The sequence below is a fragment of the Callithrix jacchus genome, chromosome 11 (assembly GCF_049354715.1).
Source record: "Callithrix jacchus isolate 240 chromosome 11, calJac240_pri, whole genome shotgun sequence".
Taxonomy (NCBI): domain Eukaryota; kingdom Metazoa; phylum Chordata; class Mammalia; order Primates; family Cebidae; genus Callithrix; species Callithrix jacchus.
The window spans coordinates 35,522,726-35,536,350 of NC_133512.1; the positions used below are offsets into that span (position 1 = coordinate 35,522,726).

At 37.8% G+C, this 13,625-nt stretch overlaps 1 protein-coding gene across 7 annotated transcripts in view; it reads left to right on the plus strand.

Annotated features, from left to right (window-relative positions):
- Positions 1 to 13,625, plus strand: part of LOC118143664 (uncharacterized) — a 215,908-nt gene that overhangs the window by 157,063 nt on the left and 45,220 nt on the right. For 6 of the 7 annotated variants that reach the window (XR_013523926.1, XR_013523925.1, XM_078342574.1 and 3 more), the window contains one exon: positions 7,351 to 7,422. The gene's annotated coding sequence lies outside the window, so the exon portion shown is untranslated. Of the gene's footprint in view, positions 1 to 7,350; positions 7,464 to 13,625 lie in introns of all 7 variants that reach the window. The other variant, XR_013523924.1, reaches the window with a different exon arrangement.

The window sequence follows — 13,625 nt, forward strand, 5'->3', positions numbered from 1 at the left end:
AATTCTCCTATTAAAAAATAGAGTGGCTGAATGGATTAAAAACAAGACAATTATATGTTTTTTATGAGAGATTCACTTTAGATTTGAGGACACACATAGACTGAGAGCAGAGGGGTAGAAAGAGATATTCCATGAAAATGGTAACTAGAAGTAGGGCAGGAATGGTTATACTTATATCAGACAAAAGAGACTTTAAGTAAAAAACTGTCACAATAAAGAAAGAAGAAAATTGTTTAGTGATAAAAGAATTGCTTCTTCAAGAAGATATAGCAATAGTAAAGATTTATTCACCCAACATTGGAGCAACTAAATATATAAAACAAATATTAACCTAACTGATAATATTAACATAAACTGACAATACCAATACACTGGTATTAGTATAACATTAACTAGTAATATTACTATAAATCAAATATTAACAGAACTGGTAAGAAGAAATAAACAGCAATACATCTAGAATCTAAGCAAGTTGAACTCATAGAAACTGAGAGTAAAACAGTGGTTGCTGGTACTTGGGTGGAGGGAGAGAATGGGGGATTTTGGTCAAAGGGTAAAAACTTTCAGTTATAAAATGAATAAGTTCTGGAGATATACTATACAATATGCTGACCATAGTTAACAATAAGGTACTGTATGCTTGAAATATGCTACGAGTAGGTCTTAAGCATTCTCATCACCAAAACCAAAAAGCAGGAATAGCAACAACAACCACAAAAAAAACCAGGTAACTATGACTATGTGAGGTGATAAATATGTTAATTAGTGTGATTGTGGTAATCACTTTATAATATTTATATGTAACAAAATATCATGTTTACAACTTAAATTTATACAATTTTTATTTGTCAATTGTACCTTAATAAAGCTGGAGGGGGAAAAGTGAGACCTAAATAAAAGTTAGGGAGAAGGCATTTCAGATAGGGGGAGTGGCTCAAGCAAAAGAGCCAAGGCAGGAGAGAGTATGGAACATTTACAAGCAGGAAATCTATAGCTGGCATAGTGGGAATAGGCAGGTGAGCAATGGTAAATGAATTTGTAGGAGAAAATATTAGACTAAGAACTTTGAACTATTTTCTCTAGACAACAAGAAGCTATAGAAGATTTTTAAAGGGGAGGAATCTTGGCATTTAAGGAAAATTAATGTGTCAATAGCATAATATGTAAATACATAAGCTACCGTAAACTTCAGGAGAATAGATGATATATCTGTCTTATCCATCATTGTCTCCAAAGCATCTAACTCAGTGCCTGGCATGAGATCCAGTTCAAAAGAGATAATTTGTGAAACAATAAATGAAAGAAGTATTGGCAAAGTTCAGTTAGAAGACTGTTGCATAAAACACCCAGTGTTATAAGCTGAGGCTAGGGTGTAACGGAAAGGAATGGCTACATGTGGGAGACTTCACATGGGAGAATCTATTGTGTCTAGTGACTAATCACATATCCAGGGAGAGGGAGAACGTGAAATCCAGCAAGACATCATTGCTTGGGAGAGAAAGGACCAGAAGCAGAGTTGTTTAGATAAAATGATGATGAATTTGGTATTATTCATACATTTATTCAGCTATCATTTATTTATTTTATTCACTCAAATGACAGCATTTTAGGCAAAGGGAAAACATGAAGGAAGTAAAGCAGGAAAGAACTTGGTTACTTCAAGCCATTAAAAATAAGAGTGAAGTGGAGCTTGGTGTGCAAGTAGGAGAGTGTCGCTGCATAAGATTCTAGAGTATGTGGGTGCTGAGCTGTAGGGAGTGGGAAACAGAAGCCTAGAACTCTGGTGAGACATTAGATTGGGAGATACTTTATTACCAGTGGATTACAATTTTTCAATGGCCTTCAGAGATTGCTTGGCTCTGTGTAAAATCTGGTGAAATGCTTTTTAGATACCCATGTCAAAAGTTAATTTAGCATATTGCTCTAGGACAATGAAGCAGAGACTGCTGTGTGAGTGACAGTTTGATAATCCCTCACTATGGTGACTTGGTCATAGGTCTTAAACACCATAATCTTATATTTTTGTATCAAAATATTAAAACCAACCATCTTTTATACATAGGGGAGGCCATATGGCATTATGGTTGTAAATTCTAAAGTCAGACTGCCTGGGTTTAAATCCTAGCCCTGATACTTCTGACCTGTGTGATCTTGGGAAAGTTTCTTAACTTCCCTGTGCCTCACACTCTTCATTTTGAAAATGATGGTAATAATAGTGCCTCCTTAATAGGTTTATGTGGAGTATTGGATGAAATGGTTCATGTCAAGTGTTAAGAACAGGGTCTGGTACATAAAAATGTTTAATTAATGTTGGTACTGTTATCATTAGTGAAACCACTTACAAAATATAAGTTGGAGTATTTTTAATAAATAACCCAATTTTGAAATGATCAAGGGACCTGAGTAAGTGGTTCTCAAAAGAAGGTATACAAATGGCCAATAGGTATGTGAAAAATAGTCAACATTGCTAATTAATAGGGAAATGCAAATTAAATCCACAATGAAATATCACTTAACACTTGTCAGAACGGCTATTATCAAAAAGATGAAAAATGTTGGTGGGGATGTGGAGAAAAGAGAATCCTTGTAAACTGTTGGTAGAAATGTAAATTAGTCCAGCCATTATGGAAAACTATATGGAGGTTCCTTAAAAAATAAAAATAGAATTACCGTATGATCCGGCAATTTCACTTCTGGTCATTTACCCAAGAGATTTGAAATCATCTTGTACTCCCATGTTCATTGCAGCACCATATGCAATTGTCAAGTTATGAATCAACCTATGTGTCCATCAATAGACAAATGGAGAAAGAAAATGTGGAATACCACTGAGCCTTTAAAAACTGGGTGCAGTGGCTCACATCTATAATCCCAATATTTTGAGAGGTCAAGGTGGAGGATCTCTTGAGGCCAGGAGTTTGAGATCAGCTTTGGCAACATAGCAAGGCACCATCTCTACAAAAATTTTTTCTAAAAATTAGCCAGATATAGTGGGCACACCTGTAGTCCCAGCTACTTGGGAGGCTAAGGTAGAAGGCCCCCTTGAGCCCAGGATTTTGAGGCTGCAGTGAGCTATGATTATACAACCCCAGCCTGGGTGACAGAGCAAGACCCTGTCTCAAAAACAAAAAACAGGGAGTGTTGGCTCACACTTCGAATTCCAGCACTTTGGGAGACTGAAGCAGGCTGATCACTTGAGGGCAGGAGATTGAGATCAGCCTGGCCAACATGGCGAAACCCCATCTCTACTAAAAATAGAAACATTAGCCTGGCATGGCGGCACATACCTGTAATTCCAGCACTTTGAGAGGCTGAGGTGGGTGGATCACTTGAGGCCATGAGTTTGAGACCAGCTTGGCCAACATGGTGAAACCCTGTCTCTACTAAAAATACAAAAATTAGCCTGGTGTGCCATTGCTTGAACTTAGGAGGCAGAAGTTGCAGTGACCCGAGATCGTGCCACTGGATTGAAGCCTGGGTGACAGAGTGAGGCTCTATCTCAAAGAAAAAAAAAAAAAAGAAAAGAAAAACACAAAAAACATGAAATTCTGTCATTTGCAACAACATAGATGGAATTGGAGAACATGCTAAGTAAAATGAGCCAGGCACAGAAAGACAGTTACCTCATATTCCCACATATATGTGGATTCTAAAACAACCAAATTCATAGAGCAGAGGTTGGAATGGTGGTTACAGAGGCTGGGGGCAGGGGAAATGGAGAGATGATGTCAAAGGGCATGAAGTCTCTGTTAGAAGGAATAAATATTTTTTCATTGAGCTCTATTGCATAGTGTGTGAATATATTTAATAATAGTGTACTGCATATTTCAAAATGCCTAAGAATAAATTTCAGATGTTCTGATCACGAAAAATGATAAAAGTATTTGATATGAATCAAAGCATTTGAGGTAATGAATATGTTAATTAGCTTGATTTATTTCATATTGTATTCATAAGTCATAGTATCACTTTGTACTCCATAAATATAGTTATAAATTGTCTTTATAATAAAAGTTTTTTAAAAGAAACTTAAAAGGAAACTAAGACAGATATTCACTCAGCAAAGGTCATAGGTTTGAGTGGACTTTGCTAAACTAAGTATCTGCCAGATTTGTCTCCAGCTTGGTCCTACCAATAGTCCACGTTAAGTTCAAACGTTTCTGCCAACACTGCCCATTATACGGCTTCCTAATTTTCTACTAGTCTAACAGGTATAAATAAAAATCTCATCATTTCTTTAATTTTCCATTTTACTAATTATCTTTACTTTTGAGTATTTGATGATATACCAGATAGTTTTTTTGTTTTTGGAAATTGTTCGTTTATAGACTTTGTTAATTTTTCTGTTGGGATTGCTTTCTTTTTCTGACCTGCAGGAATTCCATATATATTCTAGTTGTCATTTCTCTTTGGTTTTAGACATTACAAATACATTTCTCAATTTTTTTTTTTTTTTTTTGAGACACAGTATTGCTTTGTCACCCAGGCTGGAGTACAGTGGTGCAATCTTGGCTCACTGCAATCCCGCTTTCTGGGATCAAGTGATTCTCCTGCCTTTGTCTCCTGAGTAGCTGGGACTACATGTGCACATGTCAGTGACTTGTTCGTCTTTCACTTACTCTTCAGCTGTTGTACATTATTTTTTTCCGAACCCAGTAAACTGCAATCTGTGTTTAGTAAAAGTCAGGAAATGGCAGGCCTTATTCAATAACAGAAACACTGCAACTAATCAGGAACATTTGGTTTTCCAGCACATTTATTTGCAATCAGGCTGCTCACATGTGGATTTGATCTCCTGTGGTTGGGCCAGAAGTTACAGCACCCTCCCCTCAAGGGCTCCTTAGGGTACCTGCTGAGACACATCAGGGCAAGCAGCAAACAACTCTTTGACCATCAGTGCAAGTGACAGCAGGTGTCAATCAGAACAAGCAAGAGCTGGAAAGGAGCTCAGGGATCATCCAGTTCGACCCCCATTGTTCAGATGCAGGTACTGGGGCCAAGGGAAATAAATGAGCTTGTCCAAGTCATATAGCTGTCAGTGAATTGCTAGGACTAGAACTCAGATCTCTTCACTCCCAATTAGTGCGTTTTCAGTTTTTCTGCCTTCCTTAAGAGGATGTCAGAAATCATTTTTTGAAGGGCTCTTGATAAGATCCAGGACTTAATCCAGGAAGTCAGCATCCTGCAGAATTTGGATCCATTCAACCTCTCCAACCTTAGCTTTGGCCATTCTGAGTTAGTTCTTGCCTTGTTCCTCTAAAGCTCCATGCTCTACTCTTACCTTTAAGCCTTTGCATATGTTGTGATCATGCACGATCATGCCAGGCATCCCCTTCCTTCTTCTCCCTGCCTTCAAGTGCTCATCCTTGGAGGTACTACCTCCTTCATGCCACTATTAACTAGCATTATTCTCTCCCTTTAGGTTTTCATGGCATGTGTGGTCTACACAAATGCAATTTAGGCTTGATTATATGCTGCCTTTTTTTCTGGAATATTTCTGATGTATGACTGACTGAGCAAGTCACCTAATGTCTCTGTGCCTCACTCAATGTATTTACTAATAAAAAGAAAGAGTTCATAAATCATTTATAAAGATGCTTCTCTATAACAATCTATGTCTGCATAAAATTTTAAACTCCTCAAGGAAAGTGACTCTTTCTTCTATTTCTTTTGAAATTCCCTTAGTCTACTTGTTCTCAACTGGGGACAAATTTGCTACTTAGGGACATTTAACAATGTTTGGAGATATTCTTGGTTGTCACATCTGGGGAGGGAGGTGCTTCTAGAATCTAGTGAATAGAGGCCAGGGATGATGCTAAACATTCTATAACAAGATGGCCCCCTACAAAAAGGAGGTTCCATCTCAAAATGTCAATAATGGCAAACTTGAGAGATTCTGCCTTAGTCTGTAAGCCAATATTATGGACATATAGTAGACATTGAACAAATACTTGTGTCTTTCAGTCAAAGAGAATTATCCTCATAGAAGGGGTGCTGTCGGATGTGGAACTGTCATGGGGAAGTGAGAACTCATGCAAAATGAATGCTAAGCCAGAGAAGAGAATCTAATTTTCCTTAGTCAAGAGGGAGAGTAGGGAGTACAATAAAGAAGGAAATGTTGGATGGATGAAACTTGAGAGCTGAGAAGTTATTTACTTGTAGGAGGCGTTGACTTAAATAGCTCACCTTTTAGATATCTCTAGGAGAATAGCTCGTAATTGTGGTAAACTGGTAATAACATTGGAATACATGAAGGAAAGTTCTGGGAACTATAATTTATGTTGTCAAGAAGACTTGTGTTTATAAGATTCTTATTCTTACCTTCCTTTGAAATAAAGTCTGGGTGATAAAAAGTGGCTTTAATTTACAGATGAGGCAAGGAAATTGGTTCAATGGGCTCTGACTGACCCCCCAAAAAGGCTCTTTTTCCAGTTTCCTACTCAGGATTTTTGGGGATAGGGATGATGAATGACTAAATGCTTTCAGTGACTCCTCCCAGCCTCTGCCTTGGCTATGCTACCAATGTTCTTCGTCAGCATGCCATGTGTGTCTTTCTCCTTTGGTTATAACTTGCAAGAAAACCAATTCATTATTTCTTTGTCCCCCATCCCCTCTCCTCTTCATCATTTAATACATATAATAATAAATATCTTAGGCATAAACAAACAGCCCCCAAAACTTTGGGATTGGAGGGAAAATCCATGACCTACAAATTCTCTTGAGATGGATATCATTATTCTCAACCTCTTGGGACACTTGGCAGGAGATTCAAGTATTAGTTCTCCTTGCTGTCAGAGGTATTTGGCAAAGTTTTTATTTAGATTTCTTTTGGGGAAGACATGCTTAAATTAAACATTGAAATTCATGAGAATATTTCAGTTCCTTGTAAACTTTTCTAATCACACTTCAAGTGAGGTATTATTTGTGGCTTCTCAATGAGGAAAAGTTCTCCTGATGGGGACTTCCAACAGTACATTTCAACAGATTTCTGAGTTGATGGTCAAATGCAGTCTATCATATAATAGGCTGAAATAGGTATGTAAGCATTACTCATAACCATTTTTAATGGCTTAGATTCTTCTCTGTTGCATAGGATTGTAAATTGGATCGTAGAAAAATGAGTTCTTCTCAGCCAGTGATACCTGGATTTCTTTTTAGTTTTTCCAGTAAGAGAAAAGTAAAAGAACTGAAGCATGTTTCTTTTTTTTAAAAATTTTCCTATAAAAGTTTTCTGGGAAAACATTCTGGGGCAAGGACTGAGTGACCATGGTATAACAACAGTAGAGATCCATGTGTAATAGAAATTTGATGAATAAGTGGCTCATTTGCTGCTGCTGTATTTTTTGGCAGATGAATGTATGACATCTCTTGGTAAAATGGCCCAGAAGAAACACAGGAAGGAGTTATGAAAAGATAACACCCGTAAGTGTGACTGCACATTTTGTGGTCCAGTCATCATTTCTGTAAGTCTGGAATTTTGTTTTTGCACACTTCTTCAAGGTTGCCTTTTCCACCTTCCATCCCGTTTCCTTAAAAACACCAGATAACAATCTACAAGAAACTGAGTGTAAGGAACTTGAATTACCACTATAAGCCTTCTGTATTGATGGGTCTCTGCTTGGGATATTTTTTTCTTCTCTCTCTTTTGTGATCACTTAAAAATACAATCCCAAAAGAGTTAGGGCAGCTCTTTGTTTGGGCTCGAGTTTTGCTTTCATAGGTCTTTTATGTCTGTTTGGCTGGGTGCAACTGAGGCTGGTTTTATAAGAAGCTACCAATAAATCTCAAAATAGGAAAAGATGAGTAAACTCTTATCTGGAGGCAGAGTTGCATAAGGGAAGAAAGGGAGATCCTGTTTACATTTTATGAGAATGCATTATTTAGTGAGGCTCTATTTGATAGTTCTCTTGATTTCTTATATGGGAAGATATGGCTCAGCCACTAGCTACTTATTAGGAAAACGGGTTTGCTCCTTCACTTATTTTTGATCATTTCACTTTAATTCTGTTTTTTTCTTGAATATAGAGGGTAAAACCTTTTGCAAATAACTTGAAAAAGCATGTTGTAGGCAGAATTCTAAGAGGGCCCCAGGATTCTGGAACCCCTCCATGTGCATGCACCCTGCACAATAAATATGATGCAAGACTAGTGTAATGGACTTTACTCCTGTGATTAGGTAATGTTATATGGCACAGTTTACTTAAGAAAGGGGGATGATCTGGTGGCCTGATTGAATAACATAAGTCCTTTAAAATCAGAGTGTTTTCGCCAGATGGTGGCTGACAAGGAAGGCAGAAATTTGACACAGGAGAATTTAACATGTTTTTATTGGCCTAAGAATAGAAGGTGCCACGTGGTAAGGAACGTAGATGACGTCTAAATGCTGGAAGTGGTTCCCAGCTGGCAGAGTTCAGTCCTACAATTGTAAGGAAATGAAATCTGCCAACAGCCAGAGGGCATGGAAAAGGACCCTAAACCCTAGAGGAAAATGCAGCCCCGCCTTGATTTCAATCAGGGAAGACCCTGAGAAGAGAATCTAGGTATACTATGTCCAGACTTCTGAGCTATGAAAATTATGAGATAATAAATTGGTGTTTTAAGTCACTAAGTTTGTTGTAAGGGAAAGCAAATATGAAGCAGGAGAAAGGTTTTGGGAGAAGAAAGCTATGTACAAGCAATATTCTTATGTTTCATTCTAAAACAAAGTCCTTGTGATGCTCAGTTTTGTGTGGCAACTTGGCTAGGCTATGGTGCCCAGTCATTTGGTCAAACCCTAGTCTAGATGTTGCTGTGAAGGTATTTAGTAGATGTGGTCAACATCTACAATCAATTCACTTTAAGCAGGGGTTATTACCCTCCATAATGTGGGTGTGCTTCACCAATCAGTGCAGGTTTTAAAAGCCAAAACTGAGGTTTCCCAGAGAAGATGGAATTCTGGGAGACTGTAACATCAAAATCCTTCTTGAGTTACCAGCATGCCCACCTGCCCTGTGGACTTTGGACTTGCCAGCCCCTACAATCACGTGAGCCAATTCCTTAAAACAAATGTTTTCATGGATAGCCTGTTGGTCCAGTTTTTGTGGAGGACCTGGACTGAAACAGTTCTAAACTCAGTTACCCTTAGGGACTACACAAATGGATGAGGTGTGTTGGTAGTTGATTTGACACAATGAGGAATAGCACTTGACACAGCTACAATGTGGTACCCTCTCAAAGGCAGCAGCTCATATACTGGACCACAAATTGTAACCAGTCAGGAATACACACCAGGCACTGCCAGGTCTTTTGATTTTTTTTTTTATTTTATTTTTTAAAGCCAGAAATCCAGAATTTTACATAAAATTGCCTGAATTCTAACTGTAGGCTATTCATTCAAAACCACATATATTTTTAAAGCATCATGTGTATCACAAGGAAACAATCAGACATGTTCAGAATATGAGCTGTCTCATAAGACACACTGCTCTGGTCTCTTCAGTAAGTCAAAGTCATTAAAAAACACCACCACCACCAACAACGAAAAACAGACCAGGGCTGGGAGACTGCTGTAGATTAGAAAGATTAAAAGAGACTAAGGTATGAAATGTTGAAGTGAGAATGTTGTCTGTAATTTACTTCAGAATTCCTTCCTTTCCTTAACTCTTTCTCTCTCCACAAAAACATACACAGTAAAAATGTTAACAATGATTGAATCTAGATACCAGGTACATATGTGCTTATTGTACTATTTCTTATATTTTTTTATATGTTTGAAGCATTTTATAAGTAATTTTTTAAGCCACTTAGCAGAGTAGACACACATATATGCCAGAGGATTCCAGTTTACAGTTGTTAGCAAGCTTTAGCACATTCTGTGTGGCCAGACAAGTGAATTTCAGGAAGAACCAGTCAAAGAGAAAAGGAGGCTGGACCAGTAGCACCCTGCGCACTTGGGCTGGGGAGCAGCTTCTGCAGACTCCACACATAACTGAGCCTGGGATGCCAGGATTGGGTCACCTAGAGGCTTGTGGGACATCAGCCGCAGGAAGGATGAACAGGTGATGATGGCAGGAGCAGCAGAGATCTGTTGCCCTTGATTTCTGCACTCTGGGGCAGCCTGACCCAGAGCCAGGATGCAGGTGGATGAGCACCTTCTCCTTTACTCAAAGCCTCAGGCACCTGCCCTTCTGTTCTCCCCTAATAGCCCTGGGTCCTGTCTGAGCCAGGCGTGATAGTATTTGACCTCACTGAGTGTTATATGCCAGAAAGAAGAGCTCTGTTCTCCACCAGCCTGCCCCAGAGATGCCCAGTAAGCCACTCGCCAGGAAATAGGACACAGACTGATTGTGTTTGCTTCCCACTCAGACAACTGTCCAGGCACATTTTGAAATCATGCATTACATATTTCTCAAGACGTTTGTAAGTGCAGCAAATACATTTAAAAGTTCTGCTGTTGGCTGGTTAAGAAAGATTTTAAAAAATTAAAAATGAGGATAGGGATCAGTATCTCCACCAAGTTGTTTACTAGAGTTGGTCTTCACCTTGAAACCTTCATTGCAGAGGCACTGGTATCCTACAGTGATCTTCATTCCCTTACCTTGGGTCTTTTCTACTGCAAATGTGGTCCTCTGGACCCATCGGTTCTTCTCCAGCTCTTTTCCTTCCACACTTCCTCTATGCTGCTAGCCCTGTGCATTCACCTGTCCAGAATACTGTTTCACAAAGCTCTTCACATAGACAGATGTGAGACCCATATGGAGATCCCCTGTTCAAATGAGTACAAATGTATGCATTTCACAGATGGCTTGGGCCGTACTAACATATTAGTATCCTCTTGCCACTGTAACAAATTAGTACAAGTTTAGCAGCATTAACAAAACACAGATGTGTTGTCTTATGGTTCTGGAGGTCAGAAGTCCAAAATCAGTTTCACTGGGCTAAAGTCAAGGTGTTTGCAGGGCTGTATTCCCTCTGGAGATTCCAGGGAGAATCCATTTCCTTGCTTTCTGGCTTCTAGAGACCACTAGCATTCCTTGGCTTAAAGCCCCTTCCTCCATTTTCTAAGCTGGTAATGTAACGCCTTCAAATCTCTCTGATTCTCTGCTTCTAGCATTGCATCTCTCACTTGAGCTCCCTTGCCTCCCTCTTAGAAGGACCCTTCTAATTACATCTGGCCTGCCTAGATAATGCAGATAATATTATAATTTATTATTAATTGTAGTCTCATCTCAAGATTCTTAATCACATCTGCAAAGTCCCTTCTGCCACATAAAGTAATATATTCACAAGTTCCAGCAGGTAGGCACTGAACATCTTTGGGGGCTGTTATTCTGCCCATCTCAACTAATGTTTGGACAAGATGATAACTATAAAATAAGGGTTTTTATTCTTTTGCTTGGAATCTATTTTTAAATGGTAACAAGTCCAGCTGATATTTAAAGTTATATAGCCCAATCAATCATTTTCACTCAGCCTCACAATCTTCCTTTCACAGTTGCTTGGTAACTTTAAATGTCTTTTGCTTTTGCTTGTTTTAACAGAACTATTCTTTCAAATTTCTAAGCTATAACCTTCTCCTCTGCTGCCCCTGTTACAAACTGAACTGTTTTCCTATATTTTTCTTTTTTACAAATTTTGGGGACAAAATTAATTAAGATTGACTACTTGGATGAAATAAGAGTGAGAATTTTAAAAGATAGCTATCCACTGCATAATGATGTTTTGGTCAACAGTAGGCTGCATATATGACAGTAGCCCCATATGTTTATAGTACTATATTTTTTACTCTATCTTTTCTATGTTTCAATATATAAATACTTACCATGGTGTTATAATTGCCTATAGTATTCAGCACAGTCACATGCTGAATGGGTTCGTAGCCTAGGAGCAATAGGCTATACCATATAACCTAGGTGGGTAGTCAGCTATATACCCTTTAGGTTTGTGTAAGTACACTCTATGATGTTTGCACAGTGACAAAATCATCTAACAATGTATTTCCCAGAATGTATCCCCATCATTGTTAAGTGATACATGACTGTATAATCATTGGTGAAAGACCACTGCTTAATAAAATTTATCAAAGTATGTATATTTTCCAATATGTTTTGATGTAGCAATTTTTATCATGAATAAAATAATATAGGAGCTTAAATTTTTCAGTATAGCAAAGGATGCAATAATATCCTTATAAAGATAAAAGCTAACTTGATACTTTAACATTTTTTAAATAAATTGCAATTTTATAATTTTCAGTCCAACCTATAACTCTAGATCAACTTCAACAAAGTTAAGTGACACATCTATCTTTTTTAAAAAAGTTTTATTTTGTAGAGATGGGGTCCCACTGTGTTGTCCAGGCTGATCTCAAACACCTGGGCTCAAGTGAGCCTCCTGCCTCACCCTCACAAAGTGCTAGGATTATAGGCATGAGCCACTGTACCTGGCCATCTATCTTTTGACTCCATAAAGAAATAATCTCTATATGATAAAATATAAATATCTTTTAATAAGTAAAAGGGATTATTTGAAGTGAGACATCTCCTTTTATAGACTATCTTACCTATTTTTAGAAGTGAGATGCAACATCTTCCATTTACTGTAAATAGTGATGTCCATATGAAAAGGCTGGCTATTTGTATATTGGGGGAGAGAAGGGAAATTCCTACAAGGGTTGCTTTTCCAAAATTGAGTAGTGACATAAAATTATCTTCAGTTTGTAAATTACTGTTGATTGTGGTTTTAGTTCAAATACCTCTTTTTCCTTGTTATAAATCACTTGGTGTTTTCCTTGGAATTTGAATTAATCTAAGCTGAAGTGTTATCGGAACATTTGGGAGAAATTCAGGAAATGGCCCTTGAGCGTTTTGGTATGTGCAAATCCAAGAGGGCTATGGTGAGATAGAATATTCGGGGCATGTGGGCAGAATAGTTTTGTGATTTTTCAGCTGTCTTAAAACAGTGTCTGGAATCTTTGCAGAAATTTAAATGTGTTCATTTTTAACAGATACAATCTTTATATGGCTTGCCTTTTTTTTTTTTTTTTTTGGTCACTTTCACCCCTACAAATACACCCATACTCCATAGACTGTCATCCAAAGATAGCAAGGAATGAATGAGATGTTACTTTATTTCTTCCAGAGTACATTGCCAAAGATCATATCATTGGTCTGGCATTTAGGATAGAGAGTTGTTCCTTAAGAAAATTGTGATAAGACCTTAGTCAGTGAATGTGAAAGTATCCACACATCTCAGAGAAGCAATTTTTCCAATTATATTACTTTGCTAACTAATTATTACTTAGACTCAGGGAAGATATGACAAAATAAGGAGGGAGGTGTAACTTCTACAGAACGGGAATTCAGTCCCTTTTTTTTTTGTCCTGGATCTGAAGCGGTGGTGAAAAGCAATAAGAGACCATTCAACTGATTACCAGCACTATTTTTCACTCTCATTCATTCAGCTATTCAGATTGGAGAAAGTGGAGGTATAAAATACATTTTAAAATATTTGGAAAGAAAAATGTTAGATATTTATATTCAGGCTCTATCTAGATGAATAAATGATTTGCAAAAAGATGACAAAACTCCAGGAGAAGGAGTATTTTTATCATCATGAGATAGGAAAGGTCTTTCTAAGCATAATGT